Raw genomic sequence first — 26,622 nt, forward strand, 5'->3', positions numbered from 1 at the left:
TGAAATGACATCAAAATCAACATTCCCTGAGCCAGAAATCGCTATTAACAGCTTTAGTGATCAAATTGAGCGTATCTTGCGAAGCTGAGCTCGAAAGTGACATGAAACATGTTTTTGGGACATAAAGTGACACTTACTTTTCAGACTACATTTTCTCACTCAAAGTGTCGTTTCAAAGTAAAAATACTGTTAGAAGGCGTAATTCAGACAAAATTAGATGAAACAGCTGTACTGGTAACAAACAACGATATTAACAGCTTTAGTGATCAAATTGAGCGTATCTTGCGAAGCTGAGCTCGAAAGTGACATGAAACATGTTTTTGAGACATAAAATGACACTTACTGTTCAGACTACATTTTCTAACTCAAAGTGCCGTTTCAAAGTAAAAATACTGTTAGAAGGAGTGATTCAGACAATATTAGATAAAACAGCTGTACTGGTAACAAATGAGCGCTGTTACATGAAATGACATCAAAATCAACATTCCCTGAGCCAGACAACGCTATTAACAGCTTTAGTGATCAAATTGAGCGTATCTTGCGAAGCTGAGCTCGAAAGTGACATGAAACATGTTTTTCAGACATAAAGTGACACTTACTGTTCAGACTACATTTTCTAACTCAAAGTGTCGTTTCAAAGTAAAAATACTGTTAGAGGGAGTGATTCAGACAAAATTAGATGAAACAGCTGTAGTGGTAACAAATGAGCGCAGTTACATGAAATGACATCAAAATCAACATTCCCTGAGCCAGACAACGCTATTAACAGCTTTAGTGATCAAATTGAGCGTATCTTGGGAAGCTGAGCTCGAAAGTGACATGAAACATGTTTTTGAGACATAAAGTGACACTTACTGTTTAGACTACATTTTCTAACTCAAAGTGTCGTTTCAAAGTAAAAATACTGTTAGAGGGAGTGATTCAGACAAAATTAGATGAAACAGCTGTAGTGGTAACAAATGAGCGCAGTTACATGAAATGACATCAAAATCAACATTCCCTGAGCCAGACAACGCTATTAACAGCTTTAATTGAGCGTATCTTGCGAAGCTGAGCTCGAAAGTGACATGAAACATGTTTTTGAGACATAAAGTGACACTTACTGTTCAAAACATGTTTCATGTCACTTTCGAGCTCAGCTTCGCAAGATACGCTCAATTTGATCACTAAAGCTGTTAATATCGTTGTTTGTTACCAGTACAGCTGTTTCATCTAATTTTGTCTGAATTACGCCTTCTAACAGTATTTTTACTTTGAAACGACACTTTGAGTGAGAAAATGTAGTCTGAAAAGTAAGTGTCACTTTATGTCCCAAAAACATGTTTCATGTCACTTTCGAGCTCAGCTTCGCAAGATACGCTCAATTTGATCACTAAAGCTGTTAATAGCGATTTCTGGCTCAGGGAATGTTGATTTTGATGTCATTTCATGTAACTGCGCTCATTTCTTACCAGTACAGCTGTTTCATCTAATTTTGTCTGAATCACTCCTTCTAACAGTATTTTTACTTTGAAACGACACTTTGAGTTAGAAAATGTAGTCAGGACAGGTATTCACTGTAAGTGTCACTTTTTGTCTCAAAAACATGTTTCATATCACTTTCGAGCTCAGCTTCGCAAGATACGCTCAATTTGATCACTAAAGCTGTTAATAGCGATTTCTGGCTCAGGGAATGTTGATTTTGATGTCATTTCATGTAACTGCGCTCATTTGTTACCACTACAGCTGTTTCATCTAATTTTGTCTGAATCACTCCTTCTAACAGTATTTTTACTTTGAAACGACGCTTTCAGTTAGAAAATGTAGTCAGGACAGGTATTCAATGTAAGTGTCACTTTATGTCTCATAAACATGTGTCATGTCACTTTCGAGCTCAGCTTCGCAAAATACGCTCAATTTGATCACTAAAGTTGTTAATAGCGTTGTCTGGCTCAGGGAATGTTGATTTTGATGTCATTTCATGTAACTGCGCTCATTTGTTACCACTACAGCTGTTTCATCTAATTTTGTCTGAATCACTCCCTCTAACAGTATTTTTACTTTGAAACGACACTTTGAGTTAGAAAATGTAGTCTAAACAGTAAGTGTCACTTTATGTCTCAAAAACATGTTTCATGTCACTTTCGAGCTCAGCTTCCCAAGATACGCTCAATTTGATCACTAAAGCTGTTAATAGCGTTGTCTGGCTCAGGGAATGTTGATTTTGATGTCATTTCATGTAACTGCGCTCACTTGTTACCACTACAGCTGTTTCATCTAATTTTGTCTGAATCACTCCCTCTAACAGTATTTTTACTTTGAAACGACACTTTGAGTTAGAAAATGTAGTCTGAACAGTAAGTGTCACTTTATGTCTCAAAAACATGTTTCATGTCACTTTCGAGCTCAGCTTCGCAAGATACGCTCAATTTGATCACTAAAGCTGTTAATAGCGTTGTCTGGCTCAGGGAATGTTGATTTTGATGTCATTTCATGTAACTGCGCTCATTTGTTACCACTACAGCTGTTTCATCTAATTTTGTCTGAATCACTCCCTCTAACAGTATTTTTACTTTGAAACGACGCTTTGAGTTAGAAAATGTAGTCAGGACAGGTATTCACTGTAAGTGTCACTTTTTGTCTCAAAAACATGTTTCATATCACTTTCGAGCTCAGCTTCGCAAGATACGCTCAATTTGATCACTAAAGCTGTTAATAGCGATTTCTGGCTCAGGGAATGTTGATTTTGATGTCATTTCATGTAACTGCGCTCATTTGTTACCACTACAGCTGTTTCATCTAATTTTGTCTGAATCACTCCTTCTAACAGTATTTTTACTTTGAAACGACGCTTTCAGTTAGAAAATGTAGTCAGGACAGGTATTCAATGTAAGTGTCACTTTATGTCTCATAAACATGTGTCATGTCACTTTCGAGCTCAGCTTCGCAAAATACGCTCAATTTGATCACTAAAGCTGTTAATAGCGTTGTCTGGCTCAGGGAATGTTGATTTTGATGTCATTTCATGTAACTGCGCTCATTTGTTACCACTACAGCTGTTTCATCTAATTTTGTTTGAATCACTCCCTCTAACAGTATTTTTACTTTGAAACGACACTTTGAGTTAGAAAATGTAGTCTAAACAGTAAGTGTCACTTTATGTCTCAAAAACATGTTTCATGTCACTTTCGAGCTCAGCTTCGCAAGATACGCTCAATTTGATCACTAAAGCTGTTAATAGCGTTGTCTGGCTCAGGGAATGTTGATTTTGATGTCATTTCATGTAACTGCGCTCATTTGTTACCACTACAGCTGTTTCATCTAATTTTGTCTGAATCACTCCCTCTAACAGTATTTTTACTTTGAAACGACACTTTGAGTTAGAAAATGTAGTCTAAACAGTAAGTGTCACTTTATGTCTCAAAAACATGTTTCATGTCACTTTCGAGCTCAGCTTCCCAAGATACGCTCAATTTGATCACTAAAGCTGTTAATAGCGTTGTCTGGCTCAGGGAATGTTGATTTTGATGTCATTTCATGTAACTGCGCTCACTTGTTACCACTACAGCTGTTTCATCTAATTTTGTCTGAATCACTCCCTCTAACAGTATTTTTACTTTGAAACGACACTTTGAGTTAGAAAATGTAGTCTGAACAGTAAGTGTCACTTTATGTCTCAAAAACATGTTTCATGTCACTTTCGAGCTCAGCTTCGCAAGATACGCTCAATTTGATCACTAAAGCTGTTAATAGCGTTGTCTGGCTCAGGGAATGTTGATTTTGATGTCATTTCATGTAACTGCACTCATTTGTTACCACTACAGCTGTTTCATCTAATTTTGTCTGAATCACTCCCTCTAACAGTATTTTTACTTTGAAACGACACTTTGAGTTAGAAAATGTAGTCTGAACAGTAAATGTCACTTTATGTCTGAAAAACATGTTTCATGTCACTTTCGAGCTCAGCTTCGCAAGATACGCTCAATTTGATCACTAAAGCTGTTAATATCATTGTTTGTTACCAGTACAGCTGTTTCATCTAATTTTGTCTGAATCACTCCTTCTAACAGTATTTTTACTTTGAAACTACACTTTGAGTTAGAAAATGTAGAATATCAGTTTGAATAAAGTCGAAATTTTTCATGAAAAGATTTCTGCTTCAAAAAAGGTAAAAATTTTCATAAAGTATTTCGGCTTCAAAATAGTTGAAAAAATGTCATGAAATATTTCGGCTTTAAAAAAGTTGAAAATTTTCATGAAAAGATTTACACTTCAAAAAAGTTGAAAATGTTCATGAATTTTTTCGACTTCAAAAAAGTCTAAGATTTTCATGAAAAGATTTCTGCTTCAAAAACTTGAAAATTTTCATGAAAAGATTTCGGCTTCAAAAAGTTGAAAATTTTCATGAAAAGATTTCGGCTTCAAGAATTTTGAAAATTTTCATGAAAAGATTTCGGCTTCAAAAAAGTCGTACATTTTCATGAAAAGATTTCGGCTTCAAAAAAGTTGAAAATTTTCATGAAAAGATTTAGACTTCAAAAAAGTTGAAAATGTTCATGAACTATTTCAGCATCAAAAAAGTTGAAAATTTTAATGAAAAGATTTAGACTTCAAAAACGTTGAACATGTCCATGAATTTTTTCGACTTCAAAAAAGTCTAAAATTTTCATGAAAAGATTTATGCTTCAAAAAAGATAAAAATTTTCATGAAAAGATTTCGGCTTCAAAAACTTGAAAATTTTCATGAAAAGATTTCGGCTTCAAAAACTTGAAAATTTTCATGAAAAGATTTAGACTTCAAAAAAGATGAAAATTTTCATGAAAAGATTTCGGCTCCAAAAAGTTGAACATTTTCATGAAAAGATTTCGGCTTCAAAAAAGTTGAAAATTTACATGAAAAGATTTTGGTTTCAAAAAGTTGAAAATATTCATGAAAAGATTTCGGCTTCAAAAAAGTTGAACATTTTCATGAAAAGATTTCTGCTTCAAAAAAGTTGAAAATTTACATGAATAGATTTCGAATTCAAAAAAGTTGAAAATTTTCATGAAGTATTTCGGCTACAAAAAAATGGAACATTTTCATGAAAAGATTTCGGCTTCAAAAAAGTCTAAGATTTTCATGAAAAGATTTCGGCTTCAAAAAAGTTGACCATTTTCATGAAAAGATTTCGGCTTCAAAAAAGTTGAAAATTTTCATGAAAAGATCTCGGCTTCAAAAAAGTTGAACATTTTCATGAAAAGATTTCGGCTTCAAAAAAGTTGAACATTTTCATGAAAAGATTTCTGCTTCAAAAAAGTTGAAAATTTTCATGAAAAGATTTCGGCTTCAAAAAGTTGAAAATTTTCATGAAAAGATCTCGGCTTCAAAAAAGTTGAAAATTTTCATGAAAAGATTTCGGCTTCAAAAAAGTTTAAAATTTTCATGAAAAGATTTAGTTTTCAAAAAAGTTGAACATTTTCATGAAAAGATTTCGACTTCAAAAAAGTCTAAGATTTTCATGAAAAGATTTCTGCTTCAAAAAAGTTGAAAATTTTCATGAAAAGATTTCGGCTTCAAAAAGTTGAAAATTTTCATGAAAAGATTTCGGCTTCAAAAAGTTGAAAATTTTCATGAAAAGATTTCGGCTTTAAAAAAATGGAACATTTTCATGAAAAGATTTCGGCTTCAAAAAAGTTGAAAATTTTCATGACAGGATTTTGGCTTCAAAAAAGTTGAAAATTTTCATGAAAAGATTTCGGCTTCAAAAAAGTTGACCATTTTCATGAAAAGATTTCTGCATCAAAAAAGTTGAAAATTTACATGAAAAGATTTTGGTTTCAAAAAGTTGAAAATATTCATGAAAAGATTTCGGCTTCAAAAAAGTTGAACATTTTCATGAAAAGATTTCTACTTCAAAAAAGTTGAAAATTTACATGAATAGATTTCGAATTCAAAAAAGTTGAAAATTTTCATGAAGTATTTCGGCTACAAAAAAATGGAACATTTTCATGAAAAGATTTCGGCTTCAAAAAAGTTGAACATTTTCATGAAAAGATTTCTGCTTCAAAAAAGTTGAAAATTTACATGAAAAGATTTCGACTTCAAAAAAGTCTAAGATTTTCATGAAAAGATTACGGCTTCAAAAAAGTTGACCATTTTCATGAAAAGATTTCGGCTTCAAAAAAGTTGAAAATTTTCATGAAAAGATCTCGGCTTCAAAAAAGTTGAACATTTTCATGAAAAGATTTCGGCTTCAAAAAAGTTGAACATTTTCATGAAAAGATTTCTGCTTCAAAAAAGTTGAAAATTTTCATGAAAAGATTTCGGCTTCAAAAAGTTGAAAATTTTCATGAAAAGATCTCGGCTTCAAAAAAGTTGAACATTTTCATGAAAAGATTTCGGCTTCAAAAAAGTTGAAAATTTTCATGAAAAGATTTAGGTTTCAAAAAAGTTGAACATTTTCATGAAAAGATTTCGACTTCAAAAAAGTCTAAGATTTTCATGAAAAGATTTCTGCTTCAAAAAAGTTGAAAATTTTCATGAAAAGATTTCGGCTTCAAAAAGTTGAAAATTTTCATGAAAAGATTTCGGCTTCAAAAAGTTGAAAATTTTCATGAAAAGATTTCGGCTTCAAAAAAGTTGACCATTTTCATGAAAAGATTTCGGCTTCAAAAAAGTTGAAATTTTCATGAAAAGATTTCGACTTCAAAAAAGTTGAAAATTTTCATGAAGTATTTCGGCTTCAAAAAAATGGAACATTTTCATGAAAAGATTTCGGCTTCAAAAAAGTTGAACATTTTCATGAAAAGATTTCTGCTTCAAAAAAGTTGAAAATTTTCATGAAAAGATTTCGGCTTCAAAAAGTTGAAAATTTTCATGAAAAGATTTCGACTTCAAAAAAGTCTAAGATTTTCATGAAAAGATTTCTGCTTCAAAAAAGTTGAAAATTTTCATGAAAATATTTCCGCTTCAATAAGTTGAAAATTTTCATGAAAAGATTTCGGCTTCAAAAAAGTTGACCATTTTCATGAAAAGATTTCGGCTTCAAAAAAGTTGAAAATTTTCATGAAAAGATTTCGACTTCAAAAAAGTTTAAGATTTTCATGAAAAGATTTCGGCTTCAAAAAAGTTGAAAATTTTCATGAAAAGAATTTGGTTTCAAAAAGTTGAACATTTTCATGAAAAGATTTCGGCTTCAAAAAAGTTGAGCATTTTCATGAAAAGATTTCGGCTTCAAAAAAGTTGAAAATTTTTATGAAGTATTTCGGCTTCAAAAAAATGGAACATTTTCATGAAAAGATTTCGGCTTCAAAAAAGTTGAACATTTTCATGAAAAGATTTCGGCTTCAAAAAAGTTGAAAATTTTTATGAAGTATTTCGGCTTCAAAAAAATGGAACATTTTCATGAAAAGATTTCGGCTTCAAAAAAGTTGAACATTTTCATGAAATGATTTCTGCTTCAAAAAAGTTGAAAATTTACATGAAAAGATTTCGACTTCAAAAAAGTCTAAGATTTTCATGAAAAGATTTCTGCTTCAAAAAAGTTGAAAATTTTCATGAAAAGATTTAGGCTTCAAAAAGTTGAAAATTTTCATGAAAAGATTTCGGCTTCAAAAAAGTTGACCATTTTCATGAAAAGAATTCGGCTTCAAAAAAGTTGAAAATTTTCATGAAAAGATTTCGGTTTCATGAAGTTGAAAATTTTCATGAAAAGATTTTGGCTTCAAAAAGTTGAAAATTTTCATGAAAAGATTTCGGCTTCAAAAAAGTTGACCATTTTCATGAAAAGATTTCGGCTTCAAAAGAGTTGAAAATTTTCATGAAAAGATTTCGGTTTCATGAAATTGAAAATTTTAATGAAAAGTTCTCGGCTTCAAAAAAGTTGAACATTTTCATGAAAAGATTTCGGCTTCAATAAAGTTGAAAATTTTCATGAAAAGATTTCGGTTTCAAAAAGTTGAACATTTTCATGAAAAGATTTCGGCTTCAAAAAAGTTGAAAATTTTCATGAAAAGATTTTGGTTTCAAAAAGTTGAAAATTTTCATGAAAAGATTTCAACTTCAAAAAGGTTGAAAACTTTCATGAACTATTTCGACTTCAAAAAAGTCGAAGATTTTCAAGAAAAGATTTTGGCTTCAAAAAAGTTGAAAATTTTCATGAAGTATTTCGGCTTCAAAAAAGTCTAAAATTTTCATGAAAAGATTTCGGCTTCAAAAAAGTTGAAAATTTTCATGAAGTATTTCGGCTGCAAAAAAATGGAACATTTTCATGAAAAGATTTCGGCTTCAAAAAAGTTGAAAATTTACATGAAGTATTTCGGCTGCAAAAAAATGGAACATTTTCATGAAAAGATTTCGGTTTCAAAAAGTTGAAAATTTTCATGAAAAGATCTCGGCTTCAAAAAAGTTGAAAATTTACATGAAAAGATTTCGACTTCAAAAAAGTTGAAAATTTTCATGAAGTATTTCGGCTTCAAAAAAATGGAACATTTTCATGAAAAGATTTCGACTTCAAAAAAGTCTAAAATTTTCATGAAAAGATTTCTGCTTAAAAAAAGTTGAAAATTTTCATGAAAAGATTTCGGCTTCAAAAAAGTTGACCATTTTCATGAAAAGATTTCTGCATCAAAAAAGTTGAAAATTTACATGAAAAGATTTTGGTTTCAAAAAGTTGAAAATTTTCATGAAAAGATTTCGGCTTCAAAAAAGTTGAACATTTTCATGAAAAGATTTCTGCTTCAAAAAAGTTGAAAATTTTCATGAAAAGATTTTGGTTTGTAAAAGTTGAAAATTTTCATGAAAAAGATTTCGGCTTCAAAAAAGTTAAACATTTTCATGAAAAGATTTCGGCTTCTAAAAAGTTGAAAATTTTCATGAAAAGATCTCGGCTTCAAAAAAGTTGAACATTTTCATGAAAAGATTTCTGCTTCAAAAAAGTTGAAAATTTTCATGAAAAGATTTCGGCTTCAAAAAGTTTTAAATTTTCATGAAAAGATTTCTGCTTCAAAAAAGTTGGAAATTTACATGAAAAGATTTCGACTTCAAAAAAGTCGAAGATTTTCATGAAAAGATTTCTGCTTCCAAAAAGTTGAAAATTTACATGAAAAGATTTCGACTTCAAAAAAGTCTAAGATTTTCATGAAAATATTTCGGCTTCAAAAAAATGGAACATTTTCATGAAAAGATTTCGGCTTCAAAAAACTTGAGCATTTTCATGAAAAGATTTCGGCTTCAAAAAAGTTGAACATTTTCATGAAATGATTTCTGCTTCAAAAAAGTTGAAAATTTACATGAAAAGATTTCGACTTCAAAAAAGTCTAAGATTTTCATGAAAAGATTTCTGCTTCAAAAAAGTTGAAAATTTTCATGAAAAGATTTCGGCATCAAAAAGTTGAAAATTTTCATGAAAAGATTTCGGCTTCAAAAAGTTGAAAATTTTCATGAAAAGATTTCGGCTTCAAAAAAGTTGACCATTTTCATGAAAAGATTTCGGCTTCAAAAAAATGGAACATTTTCATGAAAAGATTTCGGCTTCAAAAAAGTTGAACATTTTCATGAAAAGATTTCTGCTTCAAAAAAGTTTAAAATTTTCATGAAAAGATTTCGGCTTCAAAAAGTTGAAAATTTTCATGAAAAGATTTCGACTTCAAAAAAGTCTAAGATTTTCATGAAAAGATTTCTGCTTCAAAAAAGTTGAAAATTTTCATGAAAATATTTCGGCTTCAATAAGTTGAAAATTTTCATGAAAAGATTTTGGCTTCAAAAAAGTTGACCATTTTCATGAAAAGATTTCGGCTTCAAAAAAGTTGAAAATTTTCATGAAAAGATTTCGACATCAAAAAAGTTTAAGATTTTCATGAAAAGATTTCGGCTTCAAAAAGTTGAAAATTTTCATGAAAAGATTTCGGCTTCAAAAAGTTGACCATTTTCATGAAAAGATTTCGGCTTCAAAAAAGTTGAAAATTTTCATGAACAGATTTCGGTTTCAAAAAGTTGAAAATTTTCATGAAAAGATCTCGGCTTCAAAAAAGTTTAACATTTTCATGAAAAGATTTCGGCTTCAAAAAAGTTGAAAATTTTCATGAAAAGAATTTGGTTTCAAAAAGTTGAACATTTTCATGAAAAGATTTCGGCTTCAAAAAAGTTGAACATTTTCATGAAAAGATTTCGGCTTCAAAAAAGTTGAAAATTTTTATGAAGTATTTCGGCTTCAAAAAAATGGAACATTTTCATGAAAAGATTTCGGCTTCAAAAAAGTTGAACATTTTCATGAAAAGATTTCTGCTTCAAAAAAGTTTAAAATTTTCATGAAAAGATTTCGGCTTCAAAAAGTTGAAAATTTTCATGAAAAGATTTCGACTTCAAAAAAGTCTAAGATTTTCATGAAAAGATTTCTGCTTCAAAAAAGTTGAAAATTTTCATGAAAATATTTCGGCTTCAATAAGTTGAAAATTTTCATGAAAAGATTTCGGCTTCAAAAAAGTTTAAGATTTTCATGAAAAGATTTCGGCTTCAAAAAGTTGAAAATTTTCATGAAAAGATTTCGGCTTCAAAAAGTTGACCATTTTCATGAAAAGATTTCGGCTTCAAAAAAGTTGAAAATTTTCATGAACAGATTTCGGTTTCAAAAAGTTGAAAATTTTCATGAAAAGATCTCGGCTTCAAAAAAGTTTAACATTTTCATGAAAAGATTTCGGCTTCAAAAAAGTTGAAAATTTTCATGAAAAGAATTTGGTTTCAAAAAGTTGAACATTTTCATGAAAAGATTTCGGCTTCAAAAAATTTGAAAATTTTCATGAAAAGATTTCGGCTTCAAAAAAGTTGAAAATTTTTATGAAGTATTTCGGCTTCAAAAAAATGGAACATTTTCATGAAAAGATTTCGGCTTCAAAAAAGTTGAACATTTTCATGAAAAGATTTCTGCTTCAAAAAAGTTTAAAATTTTCATGAAAAGATTTCGGCTTCAAAAAGTTGAAAATTTTCATGAAAAGATTTCGACTTCAAAAAAGTCTAAGATTTTCATGAAAAGATTTCTGCTTCAAAAAAGTTGAAAATTTTCATGAAAATATTTCGGCTTCAATAAGTTGAAAATTTTCATGAAAAGATTTCGGCTTCAAAAAAGTTTAAGATTTTCATGAAAAGATTTCGGCTTCAAAAAGTTGAAAATTTTCATGAAAATATTTCGGCTTCAAAAAGTTGACCATTTTCATGAAAAGATTTCGGCTTCAAAAAAGTTGAAAATTTTCATGAACAGATTTCGGTTTCAAAAAGTTGAAAATTTTCATGAAAAGATCTCGGCTTCAAAAAAGTTTAACATTTTCATGAAAAGATTTCGGCTTCAAAAAAGTTGAAAATTTTCATGAAAAGAATTTGGTTTCAAAAAGTTGAACATTTTCATGAAAAGATTTCGGCTTCAAAAAATTTGAAAATTTTCATGAAAAGATTTCGGCTTCAAAAAAGTTGAAAATTTTTATGAAGTATTTCGGCTTCAAAAAAATGGAACATTTTCATGAAAAGATTTCGGCTTCAAAAAAGTTGAACATTTTCATGAAAAGATTTCTGCTTCAAAAAAGTTTAAAATTTTCATGAAAAGATTTCGGCTTCAAAAAGTTGAAAATTTTCATGAAAAGATTTCGACTTCAAAAAAGTCTAAGATTTTCATGAAAAGATTTCTGCTTCAAAAAAGTTGAAAATTTTCATGAAAATATTTCGGCTTCAATAAGTTGAAAATTTTCATGAAAAGATTTCGGCTTCAAAAAAGTTTAAGATTTTCATGAAAAGATTTCGGCTTCAAAAAGTTGAAAATTTTCATGAAAAGATTTCGGCTTCAAAAAGTTGACCATTTTCATGAAAAGATTTCGGCTTCAAAAAAGTTGAAAATTTTCATGAACAGATTTCGGTTTCAAAAAGTTGAAAATTTTCATGAAAAGATCTCGGCTTCAAAAAAGTTTAACATTTTCATGAAAAGATTTCGGCTTCAAAAAAGTTGAAAATTTTCATGAAAAGAATTTGGTTTCAAAAAGTTGAACATTTTCATGAAAAGATTTCGGCTTCAAAAAATTTGAAAATTTTCATGAAAAGATTTCGGCTTCAAAAAAGTTGAAAATTTTTATGAAGTATTTCGGCTTCAAAAAAATGGAACATTTTCATGAAAAGATTTCGGCTTCAAAAAAGTTGAACATTTTCATGAAAAGATTTCGGCTTCAAAAAAGTTGAAAATTTTTATGAAGTATTTCGGCTTCAAAAAAATGGAACATTTTCATGAAAAGATTTCGGCTTCAAAAAAGTTGAACATTTTCATGAAATGATTTCTGCTTCAAAAAAGTTGAAAATTTACATGAAAAGATTTCGACTTCAAAAAAGTCTAAGATTTTCATGAAAAGATTTCTGCTTCAAAAAAGTTGAAAATTTTCATGAAAAGATTTAGGCTTCAAAAAGTTGAAAATTTTCATGAAAAGATTTCGGCTTCAAAAAAGTTGACCATTTTCATGAAAAGAATTCGGCTTCAAAAAAGTTGAAAATTTTCATGAAAAGATTTCGGTTTCATGAAGTTGAAAATTTTCATGAAAAGATTTCGGCTTCAAAAAGTTGAAAATTTTCATGAAAAGATTTCGGCTTCAAAAAAGTTGACCATTTTCATGAAAAGATTTCGGCTTCAAAAAGTTGAAAATTTTCATGAAAAGATCTCGGCTTCAAAAAAGTTGAACATTTTCATGAAAAGATTTCGGCTTCAAAAAAGTTGAAAATTTACATGAAAAGATTTCGACTTCAAAAAAGTCTAAGATTTTCATGAAAAGATTTCTGCTTCAAAAAAGTTGAAAATTTTCATGAAAAGATTTCGGCTTCAAAAAGTTGAAAATTTTCATGAAAAGATCTCGGCTTCAAAAAAGTTGAACATTTTCATGAAAAGATTTCGGCTTCAAAAAAGTTGAAAATTTTCATGAAAAGATTTAGGTTTCAAAAAAGTTGAACATTTTCATGAAAAGATTTCGACTTCAAAAAAGTCTAAGATTTTCATGAAAAGATTTCTGCTTCAAAAAAGTTGAAAATTTTCATGAAAAGATTTCGGCTTCAAAAAGTTGAAAATTTTCATGAAAAGATTTCGGCTTCAAAAAGTTGAAAATTTTCATGAAAAGATTTCGGCTTCAAAAAAGTCGAAGATTTTCATGAAAAGATTTCGGCTTCAAAAAAGATGAAAATTTTCATGAAAAGATTTCGACTTCAAAAAAGTTGAAAATTTTCATGAAGTATTTCGGCTTCAAAAAAATGGAACATTTTCATGAAAAGATTTCGGCTTCAAAAAAGTTGAACATTTTCATGAAAAGATTTCTGCTTCAAAAAAGTTTAAAATTTTCATGAAAAGATTTCGGCTTCAAAAAGTTGAAAATTTTCATGAAAAGATTTCGACTTCAAAAAAGTCTAAGATTTTCATGAAAAGATTTCTGCTTCAAAAAAGTTGAAAATTTTCATGAAAAGATTTCGGCTTCAATAAGTTGAAAATTTTCATGAAAAGATTTCGGCTTCAAAAAAGTTGACCATTTTCATGAAAAGATTTCGGCTTCAAAAAAGTTGAAAATTTTCATGAAAAGATTTCGACATCAAAAAAGTTTAAGATTTTCATGAAAAGATTTCGGCTTCAAAAAGTTGAAAATTTTCATGAAAAGATTTCGGCTTCAAAAAGTTGACCATTTTCATGAAAAGATTTCGGCTTCAAAAAAGTTGAAAATTTTCATGAACAGATTTCGGTTTCAAAAAGTTGAAAATTTTCAAGAAAAGATCTCGGCTTCAAAAAAGTTTAACATTTTCATGAAAAGGTTTCGGCTTCAAAAAAGTTGAAAATTTTCATGAAAAGAATTTGGTTTCAAAAAGTTGAACATTTTCATGAAAAGATTTCGGCTTCAAAAAAATGGAACATTTTCATGAAAAGATTTCGGCTTCAAAAAAGTTGAACATTTTCATGAAAAGATTTCGGCTTCAAAAAAGTTGAACATTTTTATGAAGTATTTCGGCTTCAAAAAAGTTGACCATTTTCATGAAAAGATTTCGGCTTCAAAAAGTTGAAAATTTTCATGAAAAGATCTCGGCTTCAAAAAAGTTGAAAATTTTCATGAAAAGATTTCGGTTTCATGAAATTGAAAATTTTAATGAAAAGTTCTCGGCTTCAAAAAAGTTGAACATTTTCATGAAAAGATTTCGGCTTCAATAAAGTTGAAAATTTTCATGAAAAGATTTCGGTTTCAAAAAGTTGAACATTTTCATGAAAAGATTTCGGCTTCAAAAAAGTTGAAAATTTTCATGAAAAGATTTTGGTTTCAAAAAGTTGAAAATTTTCATGAAAAGATTTCAACTTCAAAAAGGTTGAAAACTTTCATGAACTATTTCGACTTCAAAAAAGTCGAAGATTTTCAAGAAAAGATTTTGGCTTCAAAAAAGTTGAAAATTTTCATGAAGTATTTCGGCTTCAAAAAAGTCTAAAATTTTCATGAAAAGATTTCGGCTTCAAAAAAGTTGAAAATTTTCATGAAGTATTTCGGCTGCAAAAAAATGGAACATTTTCATGAAAAGATTTCGGCTTCAAAAAAGTTGAAAATTTACATGAAGTATTTCGGCTGCAAAAAAATGGAACATTTTCATGAAAAGATTTCGGTTTCAAAAAGTTGAAAATTTTCATGAAAAGATCTCGGCTTCAAAAAAGTTGAAAATTTACATGAAAAGATTTCGACTTCAAAAAAGTTGAAAATTTTCATGAAGTATTTCGGCTTCAAAAAAATGGAACATTTTCATGAAAAGATTTCGACTTCAAAAAAGTCTAAAATTTTCATGAAAAGATTTCTGCTTAAAAAAAGTTGAAAATTTTCATGAACAGATTTCGGTTTCAAAAAGTTGAAAATTTTCTTAAAAAGATCTCGGCTTCAAAAAAATTGAACATTTTCATGAAAAGATTTCGGCTTCAAAAAAGTTGAAAATTTTCATTAAAAGATTTAGACTTCAGAAAAGTTGAATATTTTCATCAAGAATTTCGGCTTCAAAAAAGTCGAAGATTTTCATGAAAAGATTTCTGCTTCAAAAAAGTTGAAAATTTTCATGACAGGATTTTGGATTCAAAAAAGTTGAAAATTTTCATGAAAAGATTTCGGCTTCAAAAAAGTTGACCATTTTCATGAAAAGATTTCTGCATCAAAAAAGTTGAAAATTTACATGAAAAGATTTTGGTTTCAAAAAGTTGAAAATTTTCATGAAAAGATTTCGGCTTCAAAAAAGTTGAACATTTTCATGAAAAGATTTCTGCTTCAAAAAAGTTGAAAATTTTCATGAAAAGATTTTGGTTTGTAAAAGTTGAAAATTTTCATGAAAAAGATTTCGGCTTCAAAAAAGTTAAACATTTTCATGAAAAGATTTCGGCTTCTAAAAAGTTGAACATTTTCATGAAAAGATCTCGGCTTCAAAAAAGTTGAACATTTTCATGAAAAGATTTCGGCTTCAAAAAAGTTGAAAATTTACATGAAAAGATTTCGACTTCAAAAAAGTTGAAAATTTTCATGAAGTATTTCGGCTTCAAAAAAATGGAAAATTTTCATGAAAAGATTTCGGTTTCAAAAAGTTGAAAATTTTCATGAAAAGATTTCGGCTTCAAAAAAGTTGACCATTTTCATGAAAAGATTTTGGTTTCAAAAAGTTGAAAATTTTCATGAAAAGATTTCAACTTCAAAAAGGTTGAAAACTTTCATGAACTATTTCGACTTCAAAAAAGTCGAAGATTTTCATGAAAAGATCTCGGCTTCAAAAAAGTTGAACATTTTCATGAAAAGATTTCGGCTTCAAAAAAGTTGAACATTTTCATGAAAAGATTTCGGCTTCAAAAAAGTTGAACATTTTCATGAAAAGATTTCGGCTTCAAAAAAGTTGAACATTTTCATGAAAAGATTTCTGCTTCAAAAAAGTTGAAAATGTTCATGAAAAGATTTCGGCTTCAAAAAGTTTTAAATTTTCATGAAAAGATTTCTGCTTCAAAAAAGTTGGAAATTTACATGAAAAGATTTCGACTTCAAAAAAGTCGAAGATTTTCATGAAAAGATTTCTGCTTCCAAAAAGTTGAAAATTTACATGAAAAGATTTCGACTTCAAAAAAGTCTAAGATTTTCATGAAAATATTTCGGCTTCAAAAAAATGGAACATTTTCATGAAAAGATTTCGGCTTCAAAAAACTTGAACATTTTCATGAAAAGATTTCGGCTTCAAAAAAGTTGAACATTTTCATGAAATGATTTCTGCTTCAAAAAAGTTGAAAATTTACATGAAAAGATTTCGACTTCAAAAAAGTCTAAGATTTTCATGAAAAGATTTCTGCTTCAAAAAAGTTGAAAATTTTCATGAAAAGATTTCGGCTTAAAAAAGTTGAAAATTTTAATGAAAAGATTTCGGCTTCAAAAAGTTGAAAATTTTCATGAAAAGATCTCGGCTTCAAAAAAGTTGACCATTTTCATGAAAAGAATTCGGCTTCAAAAAAGTTGAAAATTTTCATGAAAAGATTTCGGTTTCATAAAGTTGAAAATTTTCATGAAAAGATCTCGGCTTCAAAAAAGTTGAACATTTTCATGAAAAGATTTCGGCTTCAAAAAAGTTGAACATTTTCATGAAAAGATTTCGGCTTCAAAAAAGTTGAAAATTTTCATTAAAAGATTTAGACTTCAAAAAAGTTGAATATTTTAATCAAGAATTTCGGCTTCAAAAAAGTCGAACATTTTCAAGAAAAGATTTCGGCTTCAAAAAAGTTGAAAATTTTTATGAAGTATTTCGGCTTCAAAAAAATGGAACATTTTCATGAAAAGATTTCGGCTTCAAAAAAGTTGAAAATTTTCATGAACAGATTTCGGTTTCAAAAAGTTGAAAATTTTCATGAAAAGATCTCGGCTTCAAAAAAGTTGACCATTTTCATGAAAAGATTTCGGCTTCAAAAAAGTTGAACATTTTCATGAAAAGATTTCGGCTTCAATAAAGTTGAAAATTTTCATGAAAAGATTTCGGTTTCAAAAAGTTGAAAATTTTCATGAAAAGATTTCGGCTTCAAAAAAGTTGACCATTTTCATGAAAAGATTTTGGTTTCAAAAAGTTGAAAATTTTCATGAAAAGATTTCAACTTCAAAAAGGTTGAAAACTTTCATGAACTATTTCGACTTCAAAAAAGTCGAAGATTTTCAAGAAAAGATTTTGGCTTCAAAAAAGTTGAAAATTTTCATGAAGTATTTCGGCTTCAAAAAAGTCTAAAATTTTCATGAAAAGATTTCGGCTTCAAAAAAGTTGAAAATTTTCATGAAGTATTTCGGCTGCAAAAAAATGGAACATTTTCATGAAAAGATTTCGGCTTCAAAAAAGTTGAAAATTTACATGAAGTATTTCGGCTGCAAAAAAATGGAACATTTTCATGAAAAGATTTCGGTTTCAAAAAGTTGAAAATTTTCATGAAAAGATCTCGGCTTCAAAAAAGTTGAAAATTTACATGAAAAGATTTCGACTTCAAAAAAGTTGAAAATTTTCATGAAGTATTTCGGCTTCAAAAAAATGGAACATTTTCATGAAAAGATTTCGACTTCAAAAAAGTCTAAAATTTTCATGAAAAGATTTCTGCTTAAAAAAAGTTGAAAATTTTCATGAACAGATTTCGGTTTCAAAAAGTTGAAAATTTTCATGAAAAGATCTCGGCTTCAAAAAAGTTGAACATTTTCATGAAAAGATTTCGGCTTCAAAAAAGTTGAAAATTTTCATTAAAAGATTTAGACTTCAGAAAAGTTGAATATTTTCATCAAGAATTTCGGCTTCAAAAAAGTCGAAGATTTTCATGAAAAGATTTCTGCTTCAAAAAAGTTGAAAATTTTCATGACAGGATTTTGGATTCAAAAAAGTTGAAAATTTTCATGAAAAGATTTCGGCTTCAAAAAAGTTGACCATTTTCATGAAAAGATTTCTGCATCAAAAAAGTTGAAAATTTACATGAAAAGATTTTGGTTTCAAAAAGTTGAAAATTTTCATGAAAAGATTTCGGCTTCAAAAAAGTTGAACATTTTCATGAAAAGATTTCTGCTTCAAAAAAGTTGAAAATTTTCATGAAAAGATTTTGGTTTGTAAAAGTTGAAAATTTTCATGAAAAAGATTTCGGCTTCAAAAAAGTTAAACATTTTCATGAAAAGATTTCGGCTTCTAAAAAGTTGAAAATTTTCATGAAAAGATTTCGGCTTCAAAAAAATGGAACATTTTCATGAAAAGATTTCGGCTTCAAAAAAGTTGAAAATTTTCATGAACAGATTTCGGTTTCAAAAAGTTGAAAATTTTCATGAAAAGATCTCGGCTTCAAAAAAGTTGACCATTTTCATGAAAAGATTTCGGCTTCAAAAAAGTTGAACATTTTCATGAAAAGATTTCGGCTTCAATAAAGTTGAAAATTTTCATGAAAAGATTTCGGTTTCAAAAAGTTGAAAATTTTCATGAAAAGATTTCGGCTTCAAAAAAGTTGACCATTTTCATGAAAAGATTTTGGTTTCAAAAAGTTGAAAATTTTCATGAAAAGATTTCAACTTCAAAAAGGTTGAAAACTTTCATGAACTATTTCGACTTCAAAAAAGTCGAAGATTTTCATGAAAAGATCTCGGCTTCAAAAAAGTTGAACATTTTCATGAAAAGATTTCGGCTTCAAAAAAGTTGAACATTTTCATGAAAAGATTTCGGCTTCAAAAAAGTTGAACATTTTCATGAAAAGATTTCGGCTTCAAAAAAGTTGAACATTTTCATGAAAAGATTTCTGCTTCAAAAAAGTTGAAAATGTTCATGAAAAGATTTCGGCTTCAAAAAGTTTTAAATTTTCATGAAAAGATTTCTGCTTCAAAAAAGTTGGAAATTTACATGAAAAGATTTCGACTTCAAAAAAGTCGAAGATTTTCATGAAAAGATTTCTGCTTCCAAAAAGTTGAAAATTTACATGAAAAGATTTCGACTTCAAAAAAGTCTAAGATTTTCATGAAAATATTTCGGCTTCAAAAAAATGGAACATTTTCATGAAAAGATTTCGGCTTCAAAAAACTTGAACATTTTCATGAAAAGATTTCGGCTTCAAAAAAGTTGAACATTTTCATGAAATGATTTCTGCTTCAAAAAAGTTGAAAATTTACATGAAAAGATTTCGACTTCAAAAAAGTCTAAGATTTTCATGAAAAGATTTCTGCTTCAAAAAAGTTGAACATTTTCATGAAAAGATTTCGGCTTCAAAAAAGTTGAACATTTTCATGAAAAGATTTCTGCTTCAAAAAAGTTGAAAATGTTCATGAAAAGATTTCGGCTTCAAAAAGTTTTAAATTTTCATGAAAAGATTTCTGCTTCAAAAAAGTTGGAAATTTACATGAAAAGATTTCGACTTCAAAAAAGTCGAAGATTTTCATGAAAAGATTTCTGCTTCCAAAAAGTTGAAAATTTACATGAAAAGATTTCGACTTCAAAAAAGTCTAAGATTTTCATGAAAATATTTCGGCTTCAAAAAAATGGAACATTTTCATGAAAAGATTTCGGCTTCAAAAAACTTGAACATTTTCATGAAAAGATTTCGGCTTCAAAAAAGTTGAACATTTTCATGAAAAGATTTCGGCTTCAAAAAAGTTGAACATTTTCATGAAAAGATTTCTGCTTCAAAAAAGTTGAAAATGTTCATGAAAAGATTTCGGCTTCAAAAAGTTTTAAATTTTCATGAAAAGATTTCTGCTTCAAAAAAGTTGGAAATTTACATGAAAAGATTTCGACTTCAAAAAAGTCGAAGATTTTCATGAAAAGATTTCTGCTTCCAAAAAGTTGAAAATTTACATGAAAAGATTTCGACTTCAAAAAAGTCTAAGATTTTCATGAAAATATTTCGGCTTCAAAAAAATGGAACATTTTCATGAAAAGATTTCGGCTTCAAAAAACTTGAACATTTTCATGAAAAGATTTCGGCTTCAAAAAAGTTGAACATTTTCATGAAATGATTTCTGCTTCAAAAAAGTTGAAAATTTACATGAAAAGATTTCGACTTCAAAAAAGTCTAAGATTTTCATGAAAAGATTTCTGCTTCAAAAAAGTTGAAAATTTTCATGAAAAGATTTCGGCTTAAAAAAGTTGAAAATTTTCATGAAAAGATTTCGGCTTCAAAAAGTTGAAAATTTTCATGAAAAGATCTCGGCTTCAAAAAAGTTGACCATTTTCATGAAAAGAATTCGGCTTCAAAAAAGTTGAAAATTTTCATGAAAAGATTTCGGTTTCATAAAGTTGAAAATTTTCATGAAAAGATCTCGGCTTCAAAAAAGTTGAACATTTTCATGAAAAGATTTCGGCTTCAAAAAAGTTGAACATTTTCATGAAAAGATTTCGGCTTCAAAAAAGTTGAAAATTTTCATTAAAAGATTTAGACTTCAAAAAAGTTGAATATTTTAATCAAGAATTTCGGCTTCAAAAAAGTCGAACATTTTCAAGAAAAGATTTCGGCTTCAAAAAAGTTGAAAATTTTTATGAAGTATTTCGGCTTCAAAAAAATGGAACATTTTCATGAAAAGATTTCGGCTTCAAAAAAGTTGAAAATTTTCATGAACAGATTTCGGTTTCAAAAAGTTGAAAATTTTCATGAAAAGATCTCGGCTTCAAAAAAGTTGACCATTTTCATGAAAAGATTTCGGCTTCAAAAAAGTTGAACATTTTCATGAAAAGATTTCGGCTTCAATAAAGTTGAAAATTTTCATGAAAAGATTTCGGTTTCAAAAAGTTGAAAATTTTCATGAAAAGATTTCGGCTTCAAAAAAGTTGACCATTTTCATGAAAAGATTTTGGTTTCAAAAAGTTGAAAATTTTCATGAAAAGATTTCAACTTCAAAAAGGTTGAAAACTTTCATGAACTATTTCGACTTCAAAAAAGTCGAAGATTTTCATGAAAAGATCTCGGCTTCAAAAAAGTTGAACATTTTCATGAAAAGATTTCGGCTTCAAAAAAGTTGAACATTTTCATGAAAAGATTTCGGCTTCAAAAAAGTTGAACATTTTCATGAAAAGATTTCGGCTTCAAAAAAGTTGAACATTTTCATGAAAAGATTTCTGCTTCAAAAAAGTTGAAAATGTTCATGAAAAGATTTCGGCTTCAAAAAGTTTTAAATTTTCATGAAAAGATTTCTGCTTCAAAAAAGTTGGAAATTTACATGAAAAGATTTCGACTTCAAAAAAGTCGAAGATTTTCATGAAAAGATTTCTGCTTCCAAAAAGTTGAAAATTTACATGAAAAGATTTCGACTTCAAAAAAGTCTAAGATTTTCATGAAAATATTTCGGCTTCAAAAAAATGGAACATTTTCATGAAAAGATTTCGGCTTCAAAAAACTTGAACATTTTCATGAAAAGATTTCGGCTTCAAAAAAGTTGAACATTTTCATGAAATGATTTCTGCTTCAAAAAAGTTGAAAATTTACATGAAAAGATTTCGACTTCAAAAAAGTCTAAGATTTTCATGAAAAGATTTCTGCTTCAAAAAAGTTGAAAATTTTCATGAAAAGATTTCGGCTTAAAAAAGTTGAAAATTTTCATGAAAAGATTTCGGCTTCAAAAAGTTGAAAATTTTCATGAAAAGATCTCGGCTTCAAAAAAGTTGACCATTTTCATGAAAAGAATTCGGCTTCAAAAAAGTTGAAAATTTTCATGAAAAGATTTCGGTTTCATAAAGTTGAAAATTTTCATGAAAAGATCTCGGCTTCAAAAAAGTTGAACATTTTCATGAAAAGATTTCGGCTTCAAAAAAGTTGAACATTTTCATGAAAAGATTTCGGCTTCAAAAAAGTTGAAAATTTTCATTAAAAGATTTAGACTTCAAAAAAGTTGAATATTTTAATCAAGAATTTCGGCTTCAAAAAAGTCGAACATTTTCAAGAAAAGATTTAGGCTTCAAAAAAGTTGAAAATTTTTATGAAGTATTTCGGCTTCAAAAAAATGGAACATTTTCATGAAAAGATTTCGGCTTCAAAAAAGTTGAAAATTTTCATGAACAGATTTCGGTTTCAAAAAGTTGAAAATTTTCATGAAAAGATCTCGGCTTCAAAAAAGTTGACCATTTTCATGAAAAGATTTCGGCTTCAAAAAAGTTGAACATTTTCATGAAAAGATTTCGGCTTCAATAAAGTTGAAAATTTTCATGAAAAGATTTCGGTTTCAAAAAGTTGAAAATTTTCATGAAAAGATTTCGGCTTCAAAAAAGTTGACCATTTTCATGAAAAGATTTTGGTTTCAAAAAGTTGAAAATTTTCATGAAAAGATTTCAACTTCAAAAAGGTTGAAAACTTTCATGAACTATTTCGACTTCAAAAAAGTCGAAGATTTTCATGAAAAGATCTCGGCTTCAAAAAAGTTGAACATTTTCATGAAAAGATTTCGGCTTCAAAAAAGTTGAACATTTTCATGAAAAGATTTCGGCTTCAAAAAAGTTGAACATTTTCATGAAAAGATTTCGGCTTCAAAAAAGTTGAACATTTTCATGAAAAGATTTCTGCTTCAAAAAAGTTGAAAATGTTCATGAAAAGATTTCGGCTTCAAAAAGTTTTAAATTTTCATGAAAAGATTTCTGCTTCAAAAAAGTTGGAAATTTACATGAAAAGATTTCGACTTCAAAAAAGTCGAAGATTTTCATGAAAAGATTTCTGCTTCCAAAAAGTTGAAAATTTACATGAAAAGATTTCGACTTCAAAAAAGTCTAAGATTTTCATGAAAATATTTCGGCTTCAAAAAAATGGAACATTTTCATGAAAAGATTTCGGCTTCAAAAAACTTGAACATTTTCATGAAAAGATTTCGGCTTCAAAAAAGGTGAACATTTTCATGAAATGATTTCTGCTTCAAAAAAGTTGAAAATTTACATGAAAAGATTTCGACTTCAAAAAAGTCTAAGATTTTCATGAAAAGATTTCTGCTTCAAAAAAGTTGAAAATTTTCATGAAAAGATTTCGGCTTAAAAAAGTTGAAAATTTTCATGAAAAGATTTCGGCTTCAAAAAGTTGAAAATTTTCATGAAAAGATCTCGGCTTCAAAAAAGTTGACCATTTTCATGAAAAGAATTCGGCTTCAAAAAAGTTGAAAATTTTCATGAAAAGATTTCGATTTCATAAAGTTGAAAATTTTCATGAAAAGATCTCGGCTTCAAAAAAGTTGAACATTTTCATGAAAAGATTTCGGCTTCAAAAAAGTTGAACATTTTCATGAAAAGATTTCGGCTTCAAAAAAGTTGAAAATTTTCATTAAAAGATTTAGACTTCAAAAAAGTTGAATATTTTAATCAAGAATTTCGGCTTCAAAAAAGTCGAACATTTTCAAGAAAAGATTTCGGCTTCAAAAAAGTTGAAAATTTTTATGAAGTATTTCGGCTTCAAAAAAATGGAACATTTTCATGAAAAGATTTCGGCTTCAAAAAAGTTGAAAATTTTCATGAACAGATTTCGGTTTCAAAAAGTTGAAAATTTTCATGAAAAGATCTCGGCTTCAAAAAAGTTGACCATTTTCATGAAAAGATTTCGGCTTCAAAAAAGTTGAACATTTTCATGAAAAGATTTCGGCTTCAATAAAGTTGAAAATTTTCATGAAAAGATTTCGGTTTCAAAAAGTTGAAAATTTTCATGAAAAGATTTCGGCTTCAAAAAAGTTGACCATTTTCATGAAAAGATTTTGGTTTCAAAAAGTTGAAAATTTTCATGAAAAGATTTCAACTTCAAAAAGGTTGAAAACTTTCATGAACTATTTCGACTTCAAAAAAGTCGAAGATTTTCAAGAAAAGATTTTGGCTTCAAAAAAGTTGAAAATTTTCATGAAGTATTTCGGCTTCAAAAAAGTCTAAAATTTTCATGAAAAGATTTCGGCTTCAAAAAAGTTGAAAATTTTCATGAAGTATTTCGGCTGCAAAAAAATGGAACATTTTCATGAAAAGATTTCGGCTTCAAAAAAGTTGAAAATTTACATGAAGTATTTCGGCTGCAAAAAAATGGAACATTTTCATGAAAAGATTTCGGTTTCAAAAAGTTGAAAATTTTCATGAAAAGATCTCGGCTTCAAAAAAGTTGAAAATTTACATGAAAAGATTTCGACTTCAAAAAAGTTGAAAATTTTCATGAAGTATTTCGGCTTCAAAAAAATGGAACATTTTCATGAAAAGATTTCGACTTCAAAAAAGTCTAAAATTTTCATGAAAAGATTTCTGCTTAAAAAAAGTTGAAAATTTTCATGAACAGATTTCGGTTTCAAAAAGTTGAAAATTTTCATGAAAAGATCTCGGCTTCAAAAAAGTTGAACATTTTCATGAAAAGATTTCGGCTTCAAAAAAGTTGAAAATTTTCATGAAAAGATTTCGGCTTCAAAAAAGTTGACCATTTTCATGAAAAGATTTCTGCATCAAAAAAGTTGAAAATTTACATGAAAAGATTTTGGTTTCAAAAAGTTGAAAATTTTCATGAAAAGATTTCGGCTTCAAAAAAGTTGAACATTTTCATGAAAAGATTTCTGCTTCAAAAAAGTAGAAAATTTTCATGAAAAGATTTTGGTTTGTAAAAGTTGAAAATTTTCATAAAAAAGATTTCGGCTTCAAAAAAGTTAAACATTTTCATGAAAAGATTTCGGCTTCAAAAAAGTTGAAAATTTTCATGAAGTATTTCGGCTTCAAAAAAATGTAACATTTTCATGAAAAGATTTCGGCTTCAAAAAAGTTGAACATTTTCATGAAAAGATTTCTGCTTCAAAAAATTTGAAAATTTACATGAAAAGATTTCGACTTCAAAAAAGTCTAAGATTTTCATGAAAAGATTTCGGCTTCAAAAAAGTTGAAAATTTTCATGAAAAGATTTCGGCTTCAAAAAAGTTGACCATTTTCATGAAAAGATTTCGGCTTCAAAAAAGTTGACCATTTTCATGAAAAGATTTCGGCTTCAAAAAAGTTGAAAATTTTCATGAAAAGATTTCGGTTTCAAAAAGTTGAAAATTTTCATGAAAAGATCTCGGCTTCAAAAAAGTTGAACATTTTCATGAAAAGATTTCGGCTTCAAAAAAGTTGAAAATTTTCATGAAAAGATTTCGGCTTCAAAAAAGTTGACCATTTTCATGAAAAGATTTCGGCTTCAAAAAAGTTGAACATTTTCATGAAAAGATTTCGGCTTCAAAAAAGTTGAAAATTTTTATGAAGTATTTCGGCTTCAAAAAAATGGAACATTTTCATGAAAAGATTTCGGCTTCAAAAAAGTTGAACATTTTCATGAAAAGATTTCTGCTTCAAAAAAGTTGAAAATTTTCATGAAAAGATTTCGGCTTCAAAAAGTTTTAAATTTTCATGAAAAGATTTTGGCTTCAAAAAAGTTGACCATTTTCATGAAAAGATTTCGGTTTCATAAAGTTGAAAATTTTCATGAAACGATCTCGGCTTCAAAAAAGTTGAACATTTTCATGAAAAGATTTCGGCTTCAAAAAAGTTGAACATTTTCATGAAAAGATTTCGGCTTCAAAAAAGTTGAAAATTTTCATTAAAAGATTTAGACTTCAAAAAAGTTGAATATTTTAATCAAGAATTTCGGCTTCAAAAAAGTCGAACATTTTCAAGAAAAGATTTCGGCTTCAAAAAAGTTGAAAATTTTTATGAAGTATTTCGGCTTCAAAAAAATGGAACATTTTCATGAAAAGATTTCGGCTTCAAAAAAGTTGAAAATTTTCATGAACAGATTTCGGTTTCAAAAAGTTGAAAATTTTCATGAAAAGATCTCGGCTTCAAAAAAGTTGACCATTTTCATGAAAAGATTTCGGCTTCAAAAAAGTTGAACATTTTCATGAAAAGATTTCGGCTTCAATGAAGTTGAAAATTTTCATGAAAAGATTTCGGTTTCAAAAAGTTGAAAATTTTCATGAAAAGATTTCGGCTTCAAAAAAGTTGACCATTTTCATGAAAAGATTTTGGTTTCAAAAAGTTGAAAATTTTCATGAAAAGATTTCAACTTCAAAAAGGTTGAAAACTTTCATGAACTATTTCGACTTCAAAAAAGTCGAAGATTTTCAAAAAAAGATTTTGGCTTCAAAAAAGTTGAAAATTTTCATGAAGTATTTCGGCTTCAAAAAAGTCTAAAATTTTCATGAAAAGATTTCGGCTTCAAAAAAGTTGAAAATTTTCATGAAGTATTTCGGCTGCAAAAAAATGGAACATTTTCATGAAAAGATTTCGGCTTCAAAAAAGTTGAAAATTTACATGAAGTATTTCGGCTGCAAAAAAATGGAACATTTTCATGAAAAGATTTCGGTTTCAAAAAGTTGAAAATTTTCATGAAAAGATCTCGGCTTCAAAAAAGTTGAAAATTTACATGAAAAGATTTCGACTTCAAAAAAGTTGAAAATTTTCATGAAGTATTTCGGCTTCAAAAAAATGGAACATTTTCATGAAAAGATTTCGACTTCAAAAAAGTCTAAAATTTTCATGAAAAGATTTCTGCTTAAAAAAAGTTGAAAATTTTCATGAACAGATTTCGGTTTCAAAAAGTTGAAAATTTTCATGAAAAGATCTCGGCTTCAAAAAAGTTGAACATTTTCATGAAAAGATTTCGGCTTCAAAAAAGTTGAAAATTTTCATGAAAAGATTTCGGCTTCAAAAAAGTTGACCAT

Source organism: Labrus bergylta, chromosome 11 (assembly GCF_963930695.1).
Source record: "Labrus bergylta chromosome 11, fLabBer1.1, whole genome shotgun sequence".
NCBI lineage: Eukaryota > Metazoa > Chordata > Actinopteri > Labriformes > Labridae > Labrus > Labrus bergylta.